The sequence below is a fragment of the Rhipicephalus sanguineus genome, chromosome 8 (genome assembly GCF_013339695.2).
Source record: "Rhipicephalus sanguineus isolate Rsan-2018 chromosome 8, BIME_Rsan_1.4, whole genome shotgun sequence".
Lineage (NCBI taxonomy): Eukaryota > Metazoa > Arthropoda > Arachnida > Ixodida > Ixodidae > Rhipicephalus > Rhipicephalus sanguineus.
Window position 1 is genome coordinate 76,210,392 of NC_051183.1, and position 17,706 is coordinate 76,228,097.

The 17,706-nt window shown below is 47.2% G+C and overlaps 1 protein-coding gene across 2 annotated transcripts in view; it reads left to right on the forward strand.

The window, feature by feature from the left end:
* The first annotated feature begins 16,841 nt into the window (after positions 1-16,841).
* LOC119402112 (excitatory amino acid transporter) overlaps positions 16,842-17,706 on the forward strand; it is a 158,874-nt gene continuing 158,009 nt past the window's right edge. The window contains exon 1 of one of the 2 annotated variants that reach the window (XM_049418501.1): positions 16,842-17,297. The gene's annotated coding sequence lies outside the window, so the exon portion shown is untranslated. The remainder of the gene's footprint in view (positions 17,298-17,706) is intronic. The other variant, XM_049418500.1, reaches the window with a different exon arrangement.

Sequence of the window (17,706 nt, forward strand, 5' to 3'; positions counted from 1 at the left end):
GCGGGGACGCCAGCCAGCCAGAACACGCGGTTTGGCGCGAAGCGCCGAAGCAGAAGAAACGTCCGCGCTCAACGAGTACTCTCCACACACTCTTTTATATTCACGTCGCCTGGGTAAAGCAGGAATGGCAGAGCGGCGCCCCATGGCATTCGTACAGTGCAATACCGAACCGAAACCGAAACACAACAATGAGAAGAGGGCACGGAGGAAGCCAATTTTCGGCGCAGTCGCATTTTCAGCGCAGCTTAAGAAACTAGGGTCTCTAGAATTACGTATATATGTATTTTCTATTAAAGGAACACACCACCTAATACTTACCTAGTGATGTTGCGCCTCAGATATGCGTAATGTTTGCTTTTTGATCAACAATGTACACAAGTATGAACCTAGTAAGCCGTTCACGATGGCTGGCCCTTGGGCAAGTGCCTTTGGCCGAGTGCCTGAATGGCTGAATCGCGGGACGTGCCGACAAACAGGAAGACAGAAAGACAGACCAAAATTTCTGCGTTACAGTTCCCCAAGAAAGACTATCGTCTTTAATATGGATTACCCCTGACACCAGGTGACTAAGGTAACCACAGGTACTAGGGCTTCCACAGTATGCTATGTATCCAGGTTACCCCGGTATAACACCAGGTAATTTTGGATTACCCCAGATTGCTGAAATGCTAAGGATAACCCCTAATATTAAATGTATACTGCATATACTGGGGATTCCTTGAAGGAAACCGTTTATAGTTCCTGGAGTAAACTGTACGAAGACCGGGTGTGCGAAGTGGTTCGTTCCTGCGACTGAAGGGCGGATGGCTGCAATATACTTCGCGCGTGCTCTGGAAGATACAGTTCGCGAAAGCCCACGAACACACGCTCAAGCACCCTTCGAATTATGGTCTCGTATTGACACACAAGGAAGCCCTTTCTATGTGAACATTTTTTAAAAGAGAATATTCCACAGCCTGTTGGAATGCCAAGCATATCATTAGCAAAGCCTGCTGGCAGACAGGAACTTACGAACAAAAAGCTAAAGTTGGGAATTGACGAGAGAGAATTAGAGCGAGAGAGAAATACACAAAGTTTTCAATTCGTAAGTGCGCATTACCAATGACCAGATGGTTAATGGCAACAAGTCACACGTGGACCATTATTACTGGCTAGAAATTCTTCTCAGAAACGATTCTGACATAAGGCGTTCTTCTGAATACGGGGGCCAGCTTTTCTAACATTGCTCTCACTCTCTTACGGCGGATGAACTTTCGTCTCCACTTCTCCCGTTTCCTGTAGAGGTCTTGTATTTTCTTCCGTTTGTTCCTAAGCCCACTTTTGTATAAAGAAGTCATCCGCATGTCTTTTTTTTTTTTTTGCTCTATCACATAGTAGCAACAAGGTGGACCAGTTGATGGTAGTTCATCTTAAAATGGTCTTAACTGCGCTATAATCGCGGGCAACAGAAGACGACAAGACGGCACGTGCGCAAGTGTTGTCTTATCGTCTTCTGTTGCCCGCGTTTATAGCGCATTTCAAACCACTTCTGCATAAGCCCGAACAGGTTTGCAGTGTTCTTAATGAATACATACAAAACCTTAGCAGACGTCTGGTGGTACACACACAAGGCCAGCACGTAAGCTCCTCCTCCTGAACCTTTCATCCACACGTGCCACTCTCACTAAAAATAAATAAACAACACTCAGGTATCGCACTAGCGAACGTGTCTACGTACCAACGCCCGCGCTTGCTCAAGCGCCACGCGCGCTTTGGGACGCATTTCGCGAAAAACAAACTCTTTTCAAGTTGAAAAGTGTGTGCGCGCTGCATTGGGATCACCTGCGCTGCGGAAGCGTACTCGTATCCCGTCGTGTGCAGCCCCGTCGACGTCTCTTTAATCCCAGTTTATTTAACTCAGACGTCGAGAAAACACGCCTCTGCGCTCCGTATAACGAGAAGCGTTCTTCGCGGGCTCTCAAAGCTTTCACAGCGGGACAGAGCGGGCGACGAAGCAACAAAAAAGGTCTGTAACGCAACTCGGTAGGAGCGTGACGCAAAACGTCTTATTCTCGAAGTCTGTATGTAGTTCGCACAGCGCTGTAGCCTCCGGTTCGTTCGAGAAAGAATTCGGGTTCTACCGAGCACTCTCCAAGCGGAGAATTAAACGCAAGGAACGGCAGTGCTTCCGCTGCACGTCCCTTGCACGTCCGGCAACGAAAATCGGAAAAATATAATCTGTGCGCTCATAAGGAAACGCCCGAAACTCCAGCACTCTCCCTTAGGACCGCGCACTGATGTATATTATGGCGAAAGTCTTATATGCCTTATGAAACGCGAAGATTCACCGTCGGGGTCAACACGAGTTCCGCGAAAAATCATTGTGATGACGTCACCATAGGCTTGTGATGACGTCATCATGACGTTAATGTGACTTCATCACATGCCATCGTCGCTTGGTAAGAGGTAGGCCGATCACGGAGGCAGTGCAAAACCAAGTGAGGCGGAGAAAGCGTGCAATGCCTCCGATCCTGGAGGCTGTGCAGAACCACGTTGGGTGCAGAAAGCTTTCGAACGGTGGCGGGGCCGGATCAATACATCGAATGAGAAGAAAAAGAAGATGGTTTTTCGTCTGCGAGTCGTCTTAGGCGAATGCATAAGGGATCCTGTGAGTTCTTTTAAAGACGATAGTCTTTCTTGGGATACTTCAACGCAGAAATTTTGGTCTGTCTGTCTGTCTGTCTGCCTGTCTGTCGCACGATTCAGCCACCCGGCCAAAGTCTAAGCACTCGCTGAACGCCCAGCCATCTTGAAATGGTAGCTGCGTTCATACTTGTGAACATTGCCGAACAAAATGCAAATATTACGCATATCTGAGGCGCAACATCAATACGTAAGTATTATGTGGTGTGTTCCTTTATTAGAAAATACATAGATGCGTAATTCTAAAGACCCTAGTGTTTGCTAGGCTGCGCTGAAAATGCCACGCTATGAGCCAGGTAGTACGGCCGGCAGAAGACTATCGTCTTTCGACGACATTTGCAGCGAAGCACGCAGATACGCGGCCAATTTTTTTTATTTTTTTCGCTCTGTTCCTGTCATAGAGCGTGCAGCCGAGCTATGCAAGAGTGGCGGTATATAGAGGCAGCTCTCGCACTCACTTATCAAGACTTCTCCTTCCATTTTTATTTTTATTGTGTTTTTCTTTACGTCAGCAGGTTTCTCTTTTTTGCTGGCGTCCGAGCTATAGTCGGCTGCCTGAATTCGGAGGGGTTCAGGTGAGAGGAAAGAAAAAAGAAAAAGCTCTTAGCGATTACTGCCTAGTCGACTCAGCAGCAGACGGTCGGGAACACGCGCTCCCTTGCCCGACGAGATTCAATTGGGCGCCGGAGATCTTTCCGGGTCCCTCAAGACCGGGCAACTCGCATGCCGCCATGCCTTTTTCTCTTTTCGCTTGTCAACGTCGGTTCCTGTACTCGCGCGAGTGAGACACGGGAACCTGTAAGGACGCGAGAGAAAAGCGCCCGCGTGTCGAGGGTTAGCGAGGGTGACGACTGCCGCCTAAGGAAACGCGCGCATGCGCACTCGGTGACTTGTCGAGAAGAAGCGAGTGAGCTGTGCGACACCCTTTTTTTTTGTTTGTTTGCTGATGTGGCAAGCACAGCGGCTTCAGAAAGGACTAAAAAAATACAGGGAAGGGGGGGGGGGGGCAAAGGGTCTTCATTTTGTGAACATAGAACATTTATCAATTCGAGAGATAATGAAAGCATTAGGTAAATTGACTGCACTTTTCACTGCAATGCACGCATAAGAAATGAAGGGGAATTACAGTTGGCCAAAAAGCAAATTGAAGCACAAATTTGCAATACATGTTTTCTAACTCTTCTTTCAAGAGGTGCTGTTTCGAAGCGGCTGTTGCGATTTCGAAAGAGAACAGGCATGCGCAAAGCATTTTGTTGAGGAAAAAAACACTGGCCAAGGTAAAAATGAAAAATGAACGAAGCACTGACGTTTCGGGCCCCGTACGGGTCCCTTTATCACAATGAACAAGTCAGCATGGACATGCGGCTATTTATGGATGATTGCATGATTTATGCAGCGCTAAAGACGAAGACGAAAGGAATACAGAGTGCACTGGACGAGCGCTGTCTCGCTACTGAAAGATTTATTTCGAAAACAAAAAGGCAAAACGGGAAAACAATGCCGGGCATATCACAAATGCGCAACACAGGCATGCGTCTTGAGCGCTGCATCAATCATACAAGTATTCCAACTAGTCCAACAGTAAATTCCCACACCTTCTCCCCACTCTCTCTTGATTCCAGAGCAGAGCTCTCTCAGCTGCGTAGCCGCTGTCAGTTGAAGAAGGGAGTGGAAGGTTGGCCGTAGCTGCCTTGCCTCATATCGAGGTTGTTCACACTTCTCAAGGATGGAGACGACTCCTTTCTTTGCAAAACAACTCGATATTTATATACAGTAATATATACAAGGTTACATGGCAGCTATGTACATTGGAACTTTCGCAATATAACTCGGCAGAGCCGACAAGTGCATAGCACCGCTCCTGCGACAAGAACCCCCGTGAGGAGCCGGGATGCCAGGTTTTAACACCGTCATTGCTCCTCCCAGTTTTCCCCACGGCAAATCAAAACAACTCAGCCCGCTTATTGGGCCAACCGTAAATTGGTCTGCCGGAGGCCTCCACCCCCTCTCTCTCTCTGAAGCCTTTTAAGCCACCAGCCTGAGAGAGAGACGTGGAAGACGTCCGGCAAACGACATTCTCAGAAGTGCACTCAAAAAAGCATACACGATGGTGGCGTCGTTCAATTACCCTGCTCGTGTTCATGCACTGTGCGGCCGGTTAACTAGCGGAGCCATGCCATCCCTCCTCGGAAACATCTCGTATCCGTTGACAGGCTTTTAACAGACACTTTGCAAGATTTACTAGTGCCACGTGCACCGTCCTCGGCGACATCTCGTCTCCGCCGACAGGCGTCTCACGGATCCTACGCGAGATTTATGGTGTCACAGTCTTAGCTTCCGTTGCACCGCCTGCCGGACCCCCCGCGGGCTGCAGGCCGCTGCGTTGGTCGTTAAACCGATGGTCAATAGGGCGCGTCTTTTTGTTCGAACGGTTATGGGCAGCTGGGAAGTGTTCTTTTGTCCCCCCGCTTTCTAGCATTCGAACCGAGCGTCGCTGCGCTTCGACCCTCGACTCCGAGGCTGGCTTCTTGGAAGCCGCCTTCTGGGGGAAGGACACAACTATCCCCCCCGTTCTCGACACGCCGGACCTTACACCAACTATCCATTCTACTGCAGGCTATTTATGGGTTAGGTGGTGCAGCGTGTGGTTGTATATCTGGCAGATTGCCGTCTGTCGTTCGTCCCTGTCGTGCGGTTAGTCGATTGCATGTAAAATTATTCTCGAAGCATACGGGCACATAAATGTTTCTACGTTTCCGCCTCGTCCAAGTCAATGTTATGGCCAGTTTAATGGTGATGTTCCGCCAAGGCGTTCGCAGTTGTGTGGCCCTTGGTGACGTCGTTTTGATTCTGCTTCAAACGCCGTTTGAAATTCCCGCTCTCACCGATGTACGGCACCTCACATGCAGCGCACGGTGCCTTGTAGATAACTCCCGGGAAGCCCGCGCGCTCCAAGGGCTCTTTTGCGCGAGCTAGCTGTTGAAGCTTTCGGTTAGGCACGTGGACTATTTGGACACTATAGCCTTTGAAAATTCTTTCGAGAGCCTCGCTTGTTCCCGCTGCGTAATTCTTGCGAGGCTCTCGCAAGAATTTAAAAAAAAAAAACGACTAAAAGTGACCGACTCACTTTGGGACTTCAGTGTGCTAGATACACTTGCGAACAACTTGTACGCTTGACCTAGGAAAGTCGCTCGCGTGAATTCGAAGCTTAAGTGGAACCGACAACACGGCAAGAACGTGCGATTAGATCCTGGTACAAAATAAAAAGACCGTGAATTACAGGCGACAGATTGAAACAGTCCTCTTCGCGATGTTCGTTGTATTATATTTCTAATTTCAGGTAAAAAGCTAAAAAAATCGGCATGTCGAGCAGCCCAGCGGGAGAACCTTGATGCCGCAGTATGGAGTCGTTCAGTTCGTTGTTATAGTCTAATGCTTTTATGCGCACCATAACTGGTGCTGAACATCAGATTATGTATACTGTTATCCTTCCCCGCTCTATTCTGTGATGCTTACGAGGTGAAAGGAGTTGACGCTGAAAACAGGCGCTGGATTCGCGGCAACTGGAGGAACACGTCTAACCTCTGCGCATGCGCGCGCCGTGCGCGCATGCGCAGGAAACCGCAGCGCACAAGCACGAACCGCTGTAGCGCTCACCTCTCACTGTTTGCAGCATAAAGTTTTTTTACGACTTCACAGTCGCAGCAGTTGGAAAAATATTCATTGTAAATGTTCTACGGAGATTTCCGCATTACCATTCCGTGATTAGACCGTCTGACCAGTAAGCTTTCCGTTGCAGTGAAGAAAACAGGTACCACAAAAATTGCTTGTCCTTCCCCTTAAGGCTGAATCCAGGAAGTATAATCAGGCACGCTTGAAACCGAGTTCGTTTCATTCCGATGATGAGTATTGGCGGGGCAAACGCACCACTGCAACAGGAAATGAGGACGCCTTCCAGTGACACGTTCAAAAGCATATAAGCTCTGACTGACTCGCCGGTGTGTTGTTTTTGAATACCACACGACATCCACTCCATGTGCGATGACGTCAATACCTCCTTGCTGTGTGTATATAACCGCTCTGCGCTGGGCGCGGCGTTCACCAGGTGTCGCAACAGAGGCGATGAAATTAATTATTTGTGGCGTCAGTCACGATGTGCTCGGGCCTCGTACCATAATTGCGGCGTTGATGGCGGCACAAAAAAAACAAAACAAAAAAACAACGCGACGCTATTCTTTCACTCGAATGCTCCTCGAAATAAGCATCAAGAAAAAGATAACTTCGCTTCGTTCCCTCGCTAAAGCAAATATCCTCTTCGCAGGATTCGCGTCTCGTTTGATGGAGAGAAATCCGCGCAGGTGTGCAGGCGGCAAGACGAAAAAAGAAAAAAGAAACAACCAAAAACAGAAACTATACGTAAGCAAAACTAGCGGTAACATCAGGGCGCTGCGTCTCGGTTCAAGTTTCTCGGCTTTTATGCTAATTACATAGTCTGCTGAGCACCGCACCGGAAAGAAAAGTAAGCTTTTTCACGCCGGGCTCGAAACGAAAAGATACTAAGAATCAAAGGCGACGGCGAAAGAAGGAAGCGAAGAGTCCTGACAGCCTTCTTTCTCACTTAGCGAGGCGGCGAAAGCGTTCGTAACAAGGTTACGCCTCAGCTTTATTCCAGGGCGAACAGAGATTAGCGTTTGTAATGAGAGATCCGCGCGTGGTCTGAATCCCGGCACACCTTTCTGGGCCTGCCTGGCCAATTCGGAGCCTTCGTAATATAAGCTGTCTTTTATTGTGTGAAAATTTGACGTGCTAGCGGTTTCGTCGAAAGCTTTATCTTTTTTTTTTATCTTGATCGTGATGGTTTGCGGATCCGAAAAAGTAAGGCAGGCCAAGATATCTATATGTAGTTGAACACTGTTAGTTGTAAGGAACACTGTTATAACGAATTATCCGTTATCGAGAACTAAATACGAACTTTCTTTGGTCATGTTTCATTACAGCGGCGTTTATTCTTTTTATAACAAAATCGGCTGTAACAAAGAAATACTTGGTTCGCGCGAGGCTGGAAACTTTGAAGGTAGCATGAAGAGCAAAGTAAATATTGAAAACTATTTACAACTACATTTTTAATGTGGTTGTGACATTATGGAATGTGGTTAAGAGAAATTTTGGCCATTCAGCGCAAGAAAAAGCGCATTCCACTGGTTTCGCCACCTCCAAGGTATGAAGAGAACGTGAAATCTTTGGGAGCACGCTTGTAGTGGCTTTATAGTGGGTTTGAAGCCTAGAATAATGCGGTTTTCTCCCTTTCGCGGGAGCCAGATTGCCGGTTCGTTAGAGCCGATTTATATCTACATGGTTACAACGAATATCGGATATAACGAACAACTGATGATCCCCATGCTAATTCTTAGAACCAGCTTCGACCGTACATAGATGTCGCTATTTAGTACAAGTCCTTCTCTATAGATGTCGCTATTTAGTACGAGCCCTTCTCTATCTCTTTCACATAACAGTTTTCGTAGCTCTTTCGGCATTGGTAAGCTTGGTCTGTCGATTGACGCAATAGAGGAGTTGCATAAATACCAGCAACACTGCAACCAGCCCCGAAGTGTTCGAGCAACATTGGGCTGAGCCGCCATTGTGCATGAAAACAAATAAAAAAAGAACACGCAAGAACGCGACGCTCGTGCGCGTGAAAAGAAGTGTGGACGTGAGTTAGACATTTCATTAGACATTTCAAAATGTTCACATTTTAATGTGAGCATTTTGTGTGATCCGGGTGGTATGCGTGTCCGGCAAAACGCACGGGACTGATCATGTCCATACGTACAGATGGTGCTGCAACGGATTCTTTTTCGCGACTCGTCTATCCGTTGCCTACCCGCGTCGTCGTATTCAAGAGAGGGGGAAAATGAGCTTAAAATGTTAGCAGTTTCTTTCCAAGGAGCTCGATTTTTACTTTTGAAAGGGAAAATAGACGAAATTTATCTACCTAAATAGCATATCTATTCACCAATATAGCCTGCTACTCCGCTAGCGTGTTTGAGCCAGTGCCCGCAAGGCGGCGACTCCTCGCGATCTCACGGAAATGCGTATACAAGAACACTCCAGAACAGTGTTAGGTTAAAAGCGCGACGAAATGTAGCAACGATGAAACACAAAGCCCTTTGTAGTTGCAATATGCGGCGGCGCGTTGAATTGGAAAGCTGTAATGGTACGAGCACTACCGCTCGTGGATGTAGTTTTGTGCTTGAGAGTGGAGGTATTTGGTTGAAAATTAGTCACAGAGAGAGAGAGAGAACAAGACATTATTGTAGTCAGTCTTCATGGAGGTAGGTGATCCACCAAGGTGAGTCTGGGGGCCATCTCCTCTACCCTCTATACAGTCTGTAGCTGAACACCCACCACTCATGTGAGGGAGTGGCCAGAAAATTGGGAGACGGGGCTCTTTCCTGCAGTCACAGAGAATGGGGTTAAGCGTACCTATTGACCCACAATGCCAACAATGTGGGTCAATCGTGTCGCGGTATATACGTTCGTAATCATAAATATATGGGCATGGGACTGAATCGTTGGACCGTTTTGCATTGGGTGCCCGCAGAAATGACCGCCGCCGACGCCGACAGTCAATTTTCGCGTTTGATGAGGCATCTAAGGCTTTCGTCTTAAAAACTCACATGGTCCCTCACGCACTTGCCTAAGATGACCCGAATTCCAAAGTCATCTCTTGATCCCCACCCCTCGCCCCTTGCCCTGAAAGCTTTCTGCGCCTAGCGTGGTTTTCCACTGCCTCCGTGATCGGCCCACCTTTGACCAAAGGACGATATCATGCGATGACATCATCGGGTGATGTTACGTCACGTGACGTCACAGTGGCGTCATGATGGCGTCATAATGTCGTCGCAAATTTATGTGATTTGGGGCGTTATAGTGGCGTCTTAGGCTGACGTCATCACGTGATAATTTTTTTTGCATCACTCGTCCCCGACGACACTAGACCCCGGTGGTCGATTTTCGCGTTTGATGAGGCATCTGAGGCTTTCGCCTTGATAACCACGAGGCCTAATAGCGCCGTGCTGTTCTTTCCTTGCCACATTCAATCTAATACCCCAGCGGACAATGGCGTTCTTTTGTTATGTACAGGAAACAGAATCGAGTGGTCGTACTTACAATTGCTCGATATGCTAACAATACCTCAGGAAAACTTGATCCTTGAACTTGAAAACTTGAACTTGATACCTGGCGCCCCTCTTTTTGCTAAACGCTAAGAGAACTGGTTTTCAAGTTTACGCTTCACGCTGCAACATCATAACTTTACGTAGATATATTTTATTTCATAGACAGCCTACCGCTCTTATATCTCAGCGTACATCTATCTATCTATCTATCTATCTATCTATCTATCTATCTATCTATCTATCTATCTATCTATCTATCTATCTATCTATCTATCTATCTATCTATCTATCTATCTATCTATCTATCTATCTATCTATCTATCTATCTATCCGTTCGTTCGTCGGTGTCTCTTTCCGTATGTATGTATGTATGTATGTATGTATGTATGTATGTATGTATGTATGTATGTATGTATGTATGTATGTATGTATGTATGTATGTATGTATGTATGTATGTATGTATGTATGTATGTATGTATGTATGTATGTATGTATGTATGTATGTATGTATAGATTTATTCGCTTCCCACTTTGCAAGAGACATCTTAAAGCCGTCACAGTTTATGTTTCATAAATATGCGCACACTTGGAAAAGAAAATAAGTGCTAGGGCACGAATGCGGGATAAGTCTTTCTCAAGCTTTTATTTGTAGCCTTCATACTCTAGCAACGCGAGAAGCCTGTGAAAACGCAAAGTTGTGCGAAACGAAATACTGCACACTTCACATGGAGTTAATACGGACCATATCTTAATTATTCATGAACGCATTTCGCTACTCTCAAGTGCACTCTCGCATTCCGTTCTCTTTATGCTGCCTACGGGATCGGCTTAGGCTGTAAGAATTTCAAAATCGGACTTCACGATCGCGAAAACTGGAGTAATCTGCTTTTCCAGGACTACGGGCGCATCAGATGAATGCAGATAGACGGCCTAACTGCTTGCTTTTTTTTTTTTATAAGCACGCTGTTTGCAACGCGAAACTGCCCCCGGAATAATGTGCTCGCAGCTAAGTTTTTCCAGTGAGATTTATAATATGCGAGTACCTTCGGTCTGTCACAGATACGAATTTGGCGTTCCCGTATTACAATTATATAAGTGTTTTAGCAGCTGGCACCATTATATATTATCTTTCACTTTCCATAATGCCCGTTCGACCCGTCGGTGGAAGGTCGGCCTGTAGTAATAACGCTCCTTTGTTTTGGCGCGGAATTGTCGTAAGCCACTTCTAGCATTGTCGTGCTACCCAGCTCAATGTGTCGCATCCCATTGAATGAGCCATATGACATGAGGTCGGGAGTACGATTCCTCAAAGCGTCGAGCACATTTTTTTACGTTAGGGAAGGTCAAGGAAAGCAACTTCACTTTCGTGTCCGGTTCCCGGTGCTAAGAAATTAAAAGGAGATATCCATTACAATATATATCACACATGTCCCGTTCCCGGTTTTGGTTTTCTGTGTGCATCACTGGGTCCTTGTCTTCCTCATTCGCGTCCACTAATACACTATATGTTTCTACGTCTAACAAATAAATGGTTACTAGATCACTTCCACTTCTTTCGTTTCTATTTGTTAATAGATGTATAATTATACGGCACAGGCAGGTTGATTAGCACGTCGAGGTAGCCGCAGGAATTACCAGCTTCGTTGGATCAGCCTCCTGTTCCAAAATCGACAGCTTGATTATGAGGAACACCGTAGTGGGAGTCTTCTAATTAAACGTCGGTCATTGTTGTTCCTAGAATTACGCGTAACTGTACGGGGTCCACTAATGGATACACCTCATTAGCATTCATAAGTTCCCAAAAGAGTTGAAGAACGCTTAAGCCTCGCCTTTAAGAGGGGAACCATATGGCTTTATTGAGTCTTCGGCTCACAATAATATAATGACCTGAAACACCTGCGCTGTCACCAGAACGATGGCTGAGAGCACAGGATACACAACGAGGTGGCAACAATGAAGGATAACCCATCTCACCCCACTGTTCCTCTTGAATCACCTAGCCTTTATATTGAGGCGAAAACCTTAGATGCCTCATCAAGCTCGAAAAGTGGCCGTCGGCGTCCCGCGGCGTCGGCGTCAACACGAGTGATGCGAAAAGCCTAATCACATCATGACGTCATCATGAATTCGCATGTCCCCAGAAATGTTGACGTCATCATGACGTCGCTATGGCGTCGCGTACTGTAATGTGAGATGAGTGCAGAAAGCTCGCAATGCCTCCGATCGTCGAGGCAGCGCAAAACCACGTTAGGTGCGGAAATCTTTCGGAGGGTGGCGGGTGAGGATCAATCCATCGACTGAGGACAAAAAGAAGACGAAGATGGCTTTCGCCTTTGAGTCTTCTTGGGCGAATGCGTAAGGGATCCTGTGAGTTTTTGTTTGTTTGCTATCGTCCCTGTTTCTTCTTTCCTTTCTCGCTCTCTGTGTGCCTCAAAGGTCATGAAATGAGATGACTACGCTGTCTCAAAAGGAAGAAAATACGAGACCGATTTCTTAAGTCCTTTGTGGTATGTGTGGTGTTCTTTTCAAAGTCTTTCGAGGCAATGTGATTCTTTAGGACGTCAATTATTGTTCTTACCTGGAAACATAATGTTGCCCCCCGTCATGCAATAGAAAAAGAGCCCTAGATCGATAGGTCATCACCGTAGCTTCGTTTTTGTGAAGGAGTAAAAAAAAATACATCCGATAACATATCGTGGTACGTTGGGCTCACTTAAGAGGCCTATCAAGTATACTAAGAACAAATTTCGTTGAACTCCTAAAAGTCTCGCAGTATCAGGGACGGATAATGTCCTCTAGCCGGGCCATCACTAGTGTCAGCTTTAAGCCTAATCGTCTTATCGGCAAACCTTGTTTTGAGGGAGTCCTTGAAACTTTGGAACACGGGATCGATGAAAGCGTCTCAAGCGAATTGTTACTCAGCAACGGATGAGATCGGGCACATGGCGTAGCGATCCATGTCTGCCTCTTAACTTCGTTCCCTTAATACTGTTCAGCGTTCTTTTGTTCACGCATGACGAACTGAAAACTAAATAAACACGGTATCTGCTGCGCCTTAAGTGAATAGCACTTGTAATGACCACCGGCATCGCCGTTACATCAAGAGCAAACCTTTAAATGTGTTCGCAAATTACGTTTTGATTTGGTCCGATAAATGAAGTGTAGGGGACAAGTTATATGCTCAAATGTCATTTGCTCATATACGAGAGCATGCATCAGCACAATCTTTTCTATGCTACAGTCTTTCGCCGCGGTGGTGTAGCGATTACGGTGCTCGTATGCTAACCCGAAAGTCCGGGGTTCGACTGCCGACCGCGGAGGTGACGTTTCGATGAAGGTGAAATGCTAGAGGCCCCTGTACTGTGTGATGTCAGTGAGCGTTAAAGAACACTAGGTGATCGAAATTTCCCAAGCCTTCCACTATGATGTGCCTCATAATCCTGTCGTGGTTTCAGGCACGTAAAACTCCTTCAATTATCATTATTATTACTCTTTCGCCACGTTTGAGCTTCTGCACTGCTTGTGCAACCTATTCTCTTCTTCACTCAAGATCGGCAATCTTGAGCTATCTTTTACGTGCTTTAGATTCCTTAGAGTGCTGCGAGGCATTTTAAGTGTATTTTGAACCGTGCTGCAAATTTCCCACTCTTGTTGGGCAACAGTAGGATCCGCTGATGTCAAAATTAGTGAGAATGTCAGAACCGTAAGGGCTGATACGTACGCAAAGTTGAAAGCTTTGCTGAGGACATGACACTGCTTCAGCGGCCTTAACAGCAGGATCTTCTCGTGGCTCGAACTTTTCGATTCTGGCATCGGCGTCGCTGAGCCTCTGTTTCGGCAGCTCGTTTAGTAGCAGCGGCACACGAAGCGCTTCCATTTGTCGCGTCGCTCACAGTGAGTAAGTGGAAATGATGGCGCTACTTTCCGCAGTCTTATCGCGGGAGCACGGTTAAGCGTCGTCATTGTTAAGAGAAAGGTGTGAGCAGCGTTACTGGCGCGCACGTCATCTGCGAACGCGCGATGGCGCTCTACACTGGCGCCACCTCTTCACGATGCGCTTTTTCTTCGCTCGCTACTCTCCACCTTCGCTTTCCTCCTCGCGCTCTAATCTCTATCACTCTCATTCATTCCAAGCCGCACTTCGCAGTCTCTCCCTTCCTTCCTCTCCTTTGCCAGTAGATCATTCGATCGGTTACGCCACCTATGCCAATGACGCCGCGGAACGGCGTTAAACCTAATTCGAGGGCTAACGCGATCACATAATCAGTTACCGCACGGCTTCCGAGATTCGCGCATGCAGGACCGGATCTAAGGAGTGCTGCGTTCCACATTGAAGCGCATTTCGTTCCCCTCTTTTGTGTCGAGAATTGTGGAAGCCCAGACAGCTATTCTTCTGCAGTGGAAGCTCCGTAACGTCAAAGTGACGTTGCGGAAGAAGAACCAGAAACAAGGGTGTGCTGCTCATCAAGCTTCGGCCAATCAACGGCCGTCCAATAAGAGAATAGCTGACCAGTCCCCGGCGACTTTTGGTGTGGAGGGTACTGGTCAGAACGAAAAATTAGGCTACTTGGTGAGGATACATTGTGGCTAGTAGCACAACAGAAACATAGAAGAACCACGCCATACAAGCACCTAAGGCTAGTTGGTGAGGATTCAATTGAGGCTAGTAAGCGCTTGTCCCGTGTGGTTCTTCTCTGTCTTTCTTCGTTGCGCCACTAGCCACAATGAATCCTCACTAACTAGCCCAATTTTCCGTTCTTTAGAACTTGTCGACATGGTTCTTCTCTGTCTCTTGTTTGTCGCGTTACTACTCGCAATGAAAGAGTGACTGGCGTTGATGTTGATAGCCCTAAAACAGGTAGCGTGATTCCATTTGCTTAGAAACTCATCCTATAATTTTGGATAATCAAAAAGCGAGCTGTCGAAACCAAACCCACAAGGGTAGCTGTTTCGTGTAACGGCTACGATGACGTCACACCCTGCCCCGTCGTATGGCAGACACAGTACACATGGCGCTGGAGCGATAATAGAGAAACTAGCAATATGATTCGACGATGCAAGGAGCTGTGTCAACGTTTCGGAGCTTGAGAGCGGCGATTTCGGCGATGACTTGAGCGTTGGAGGATTATACCGTTTGTTTTTCCCCGCCTGCTCGTGGAAGTGGCCATGTAGGACACGACGACACGAACACAGGGTTTCCCGCATTCAAAGGCTTGACTCAAAAACTCGCAAAAAGTTCATAAAATTTATTTTGAGAAAAACTAAGTGACTTGTAATTGTATGGTTTGGGGCAGATCATTAGAGTACCTAAGACAGCATGTACTGAAAATTTGATTGGTAACAGTGCACATCCAAAACTCGACGGAGTAGCCGCGTGCTTCAGAGCTGAGCTCTTAGAAAGGAGGTGGGGCTAGTCACGTGAACATTACGCTCTTCTCTCGGCTCCGTCACATGGGAAAACACAGGGAAGGCGCGCTGTTCGGAGACGCTAGACGAGGGAAAGGGGTTTACAGTGGCTCACGCCTCCTGGCGGATTCGCAACGACTGTTGAACTTCTCGAACGCCTACAGTGACGAAATTGTTCGAGAAAAAATCTTTCGGTGAAACCCTTTCCTAGACGATCCATAAGGCGGCGCCTTATGGTTTCGCAAGCCTAACCTAAACTTACGAGGGGCCTGGTGAGCGCCTTTTTAACGCCCTTCTGGTAACAGTGATAACAGCGATGACGACTACGGTAACCCGAATCCTCCTCAGAAAGAAGCGTTTCCACTCTTATGTGAATTTTACTACATCAACGGTTGAGAGCATCTGCGTCGCATCTAATATGTGAGAGGGATAGTCCAGAATAAAAAAGCAACGGCGGATATGTGTTCGTGTTGTCTTTCACGCTGTCACCTATGGTGCTCTCGAAATGATTAGAGCTCCGTCCTTGTAGCCACCGCAGAGAAATAGTAAAAATAAGCGATTGAACGGTAAAGCGAAGGAACGGTATCTGCAGACCGCAGTATCTACTAAACCACATCCGTAGCGTGACCACGTCATGGGAACCCTTTGTCCAGTGCGGCACACAACTCGATAGAGGGGATAACACACCTCCTCTCCATTGAGCTACCTACTCCGTCTGAATTTCCATAGTGTCACGACGTACCGCGAGTATTGCATCCGTGCCATAGCATCTGTGCAACTGTGCACTATGGGATGTTACCTTCCACTTAAGCATTTTGTAAATAGTAGCATCTCGTTCACACTTGCGATGGCAATTGGCGCTGAACCTTCGCAACACGCTTTATTCGGTTAGTTACATCATAGCTACTTGAAAGACGTGGCGCAAGGTTAAGAACGAGAAGAAAGAAGGGACAGAAAGAACGCCCAACATGGCGCTCTTCCGTCCCTTCGTTCTTCTCATTCTTAACCTTGCGCCACGTCTTTCAAGCGGCGGTGGACCCTCCTTCCCTCTAAGCCTACGATACTCCATAGAGAGCGACGAGGACTTTCCTCCTTTCCCTCCATGTATCTCGCTAACAATGTGGTCAAGTATCCTGCAGTGCTTGAAGTCGCCATCATGCTTTTGCCAAGACCTCTGATCACAATAACAATGATAAGGCGATCGCAGTGTTGTCGTAATGGTAGAAATGAAATGCCCTGCTCTCGTTAGAGAAGCCATAACGTGTCAGACTGCGAGCAAAAGCCCCTGTCCAGGGCGACGTGTATCCTCTGGCCCGGCGAGCCCGCCGCCAGCGATTCCCACCCACACTTAGTGCCTCATCCGCACAAACTTCCTGCGTCCGTGCGTCGTTCCCAGTGACGTCACGCGACGGTGCCCTCCGCCGGCGCCCTCTTTCGGGCAGCCTGGTCTTGTCTCACGCTGTTTTTGCTCACCTTTTCTTTTTTTTTCTTTCCTTTTTCTCTTTCTCTTTCATGGTTCTCTCCGGCAACGGCACGACGCAGGTCGTCGCTAGCCCTGGTGCGTCTGCCTTAGTCGCCGGCAACCCAAGCGCCATCGTAGACCGGAAGACCAGCCTTCAGCCCTGGTTTCGGAACCCTGGTTTCCGGAAACGGAAGTGCATAGTGTCGGGACGCGGATGCCTGGGATGACAAGGACGATCCGTCGAGCTGTGCAGGTGTGATGTCCGGCCGCAGCCGCTGTGCCCAGGAGGGGAACACCTAGTAACTATCGAAGTGAACTAGTGGAACGCGAGCGACTGGCACTGCACGGAGACCTTCAGTGTTTTTGGAAAGTGTGAACGACATTGTGTGATACGGTTCGAATTCTACTTTGGAGATTCAGTGGAGGTGGGTGTGGGGGTTCGGTGACTGCTTAACTCGTGTGGGCCTTTGGCTGGAGCGTGTGACCGACTGGACTACTTTCAACGTTCCTGGGAGCTTGGGAGTGTTTTTACCTCACCCGACAAGAACAATCTGGAGTCCTAGGGTAAGTTTGTATCATTCTCTTGCGAGAATTGATAATAAATGATTTTCCTTTGTGCATGTCGTTAGCGAATGGTATCAAAGAATTCATGAACTTACATATGATGTTGTTACAATGTCACTTAACGTCATTTCATATAGTTAAGTCTAAAAACCTTTGTTCAGGTTCCAAGGCAACGGTAGTAATTTCATAATGCTTTTGTTTTAGTTTTTTAAACAGGACATTCTTAATCGTAATTTCTCTGAAAAATATTCCCAAGAACTCTCCTACCGTAATGCCAGATATCTGCGTATGATCTAGCAGTATACGCTGTGGAATCACAACAAAATTATCCTAAGCGATTTTCTTTCAGGTGGTTTGTGAATTTAAAATTAAGGTCTACTACGTTGGCGGACACGTTGCGCTAAAATTTAGAG